We start from the raw sequence: 3,847 nt of genomic DNA on the forward strand, positions 1-3,847 counted from the left end.
GAGGGCAAGACAAGTTGATGTATAGGATGAGAAGTTTCTAATCTGACAACATGGGTGAGAGGTTTCTTCTTGGCTAGCTCCAGCACAGAAAGGTAAGACTAGGTTTTTGTAGCTACTTATAGAGAAAAGGAATTCTAGTTTCTATAATTAGTCTCAGGGATGAAGAATTCTATTTCCTGTGATTTGGCTTGGGGATAGGTGAACAACAAAGGAAGGGCAGGAGAAGGTTAGGAAGATCTTGCATTATGGTGGCATTGGTACCAGGGTACCATACTTGGGAGATACCATTTTATGATACCTCAATATAGTTATTTTAAAATCAATGAGATGTAGTTAAATGTTAAGGGCTAATGTAAAGTAGTGGCACTACTAGTAGTTTTCACATTTAGAAAGTGCTTCTCAAGTTCTCATCCAATAGCCCAGTTGTGATTCTTCTACTGAGAAATTAGAAACAACTTCTTCAGGGTCTTTGTCTCAAGCTTGGCAGTCTCCTTGATAGAGAGGTTCCTCTACATGGTTAATGCAGGAGCATCTTAGTTGGTGATGCTTCTACCAGATGCTTTATCACTTTAGTGATTGTGATCTTTAGTAGATTATACAATAGATATTATCCCTTTATTGTTTTATACTTGTGATACTTGCACATTCTTGGTGGTGACACTGGCGGAGGGAGAATTGTGCTTCTGGTGGCACTTGATTATCTCAGGGGAGGGCAAAAATGACTTCCCCAGGAACTGAGAAAAGAGGCTACCCCTGAGGACAGGGATTTTTAGAACATCTGGGTGGCCTTGGTGGGTGCTTGAGCTCTCTACTTCACCTCAAAAGGCACATTTCCCACCTGCATTTTCACCTTGTGTTTGAATTTTTATGATTGCTGAGATAAAAGTTTTGGCCATCAGAAGAGATGACTGAGATGAGAAGTTTGTGGCACTCTGACAGTTCCATGTTGAAAGTGAGCTTCTCTTCCCCTCTGACTGAGGAGGGCTTCCTGTGGAGCAGGTGGCTGGCTAGGCTTTCCCTTCCCTGAAGGCTTTGGTGTTGGCTAATACTCATCAGGATGCTGGTCATTTCTGGCAAGCCCCAATGCTTTGCTCAGGTCCCTGTCACACTTTAACTGGAGCCCTGCAGGACATTTGGCAATTAGTTAGTGCTCACTTAAGCAATTCCTTTTATTTTCGGTGTCCTTTGAAAGACTCTCCACTCTGTGAAGTTTCCTAGGTCCCTGTCATAGCACTTGCAATACAACATGACCTCCGATGAGAAATTATTCAGCCAAAAGGGAGCCAAAGTGATGGGAGCATATAGGAAAACCTGTAATCATTTCCCAATTCAATTCTAGAATTGGAGATAACCCTGTGAGGCCTAAGAGCTTTCTCTTTGGTGAAATGCCTACCCAGCATTTGTTACCTTCTAGTGATAGTTGCCATTCACAGCTTTCAAATATCAAGATATTTGGTTACCACCAGGAGACAATCCTTAACAAGTTCCAGCTGCCATCACTCAATGTTTACAAAAGCATCCAGTCCTTTGATAAAATGTTTTAGCTTCATCTGACCACCTTTAATATGCCACCTTCAAGAATTAAATGGGATTCACTTCTTGTGTTCCTTTTTTCGATCAGTGTGAAAGAAAATATGAAAGAAATATGCTGAGCTGTCTGGCACCTGAAGAACAGGATGTTAGCACAAAAGAGCCCTGGCTTGCTTTTCTTCCTCCAACAAAACTTGGCCAAATCTTGAGATAAGAGAAATGACAAGAAGAAATTTGGTTTGATTTGAATTTGTTTTTCTCCTTATGATCACTAAAGCTAATTATTCTGGAAACAAAAATAATATATTAGGGAAGCATTAAAGCATTGCTTTGTAGAAACTCTTGGTTTTTTTCTGTAGACAGTTAAGGCTTCACATGTGAAGAAAAATATCATGAGATACATGCTTCAACACTGCAGCTGTTTATCTGAAGTAAAATCCTTTTCATCATACATTTGACATTTATCAGAAAAAACAGTGGCAGCATTCATATGAGGATTCCTTGAAAATCACTGAAATTTTGTGTTTCATTATGATAGGCATAGATGATTGGTTTTAAGGGCATAAATGGAGATCCTCACTCCTTCTGTTGTGTTTCAAAGGGCACCAACCTTTGTCACTCTTACAGGCCAGAGATGGATTTGTGTGGGGCATTCTATGGCCTACTTTGGTGGGCTTTACTTCTTGTCTGAGTGCTCTTGGCCCAGAATCAGGTCTAGGTCTTGAACTGACTGAAGGATTCTAGAGGAACTTACATGAATAAGGGCTGATATATTGGATGTTGGACAATTCAAGAGGCTGAGATATGATGATCATGGTTCAAAGCCAGACTTGGCAGGAAAGTCCTGGAGACTCTTATCTCTAAGCATCAAAAAAGCAGAAAGAAGAGATGTGGCTCAAGTTGTAGGGCACTAGCTTTGAGCAAAAACTCAGGAAGAAGGTCAAAGCACTGAGTTCAAGCCACAGGACTAGCACCCATGAAAAGTCCTGGATAGTGTTGTGGATCAGAGAGATATGGAAATATTTTCTTACTCACCATAAGGCTCAGTGCCAAACTCCTATAAAATGAAAGAAATGTTAACCAGAGGAAAGCATCACAGATTCATTTACTCAAAGATTCATGTTGGGCTGGCAAGGTAGCTCAGTGGTAGAGTACTTGTCTTGCATGCATGAGGCGTTGGGTTTGATTCCTCAGCACCACATAACCAGAAAAAGCTGGAACGGCTTTGTCTTAAGACACATTGCATCAAATGTTTGAGGAGACTCAGATTAAAAACAAGAAGGGAGACCTTTGTGTACAGAGTTAGGGGGTGTGGTAATATTGACCCAGTCTCTAAAGAGGAAAGAGATAAGTACAAAAAAGCCTGGACTATTTTTTTGTTTGCTTTGCTTGTAGGTATTTGGTTGCACCCAAACACTAGAGGGATAAAGAAAAAAATTGTCCTGCTATGTCCTTGAAAAACTGGTCCCAGGGTTCTTGCAGACAACCAAATCTGCAGAGGCTGAAGTCTCAGGTAATAGGATGTTATATTTGCGTAGAACCCAGGCATATTCTCTAGGTCACTTACATTACATAATACCATGCGGATTTTATGTAAACAGCTGATATATATTTAAATTTGTGGTTTAACTTTGTTTTTTTAGTTTACGTAGTCCATACTAGGTTAAACTCATAGGTATGGAGGTGTTAGCAGAAACTTAGAGCTAGTTGACCTTGAGTGCCTAGCTCTGGCAAGACTGAAAGAGTAAAGGTGATAGAAAAGGTTATTTCAGGAGAAATATGGCAGAGCAAGAGAGCACATGGCACACACTTAGACAGGGAAGACAGCAGTTCAGTCCAGCTCAACTATCATGTGCTATCTTTAGGGTTACAGAGCTTGATCTTGAATTAAATATGGAGAATTGGGGTCCACGAAGATGGCTTTTGGATTGGTGTTTCTTCTTTCTGGTAAGGCCAAAGATTTATGTCTACATTCTATTGTCTTTCTTCCCCATTCTCTCATAGTATCCACCCTCATTTCAGGATTGGCTTATCAGCTTATCTTGCCACATGCAAGCTGTGTAGCACACAATTCCCTGACTGCCTGCTTTAAAAAAAAATATTCATGGACTTGAACCCCTGGGCCTGGACTCTGTCCTTGAAGTCTTTTTGCTTAAGGCTAATGTTCTTTGAGCCACAGCTCCATTTCCTGTTTTTTGGTGGTTAATTGGAGATAAAGGGTCTCACAAATTTTCTTGCCTGGGCTGGCTTTTAAATTTAGATCCTCGGATCTCAGGCTCCTGGGTAGCAGGGATTACCAGTGTGAGCCACCAGCATG

The sequence above is a fragment of the Dipodomys merriami genome, unplaced genomic scaffold, assembly GCF_024711535.1.
Source record: "Dipodomys merriami isolate MVZ:Mamm:240054 unplaced genomic scaffold, mDipMer1.0.p SCAF_204, whole genome shotgun sequence".
Lineage (NCBI taxonomy): Eukaryota > Metazoa > Chordata > Mammalia > Rodentia > Heteromyidae > Dipodomys > Dipodomys merriami.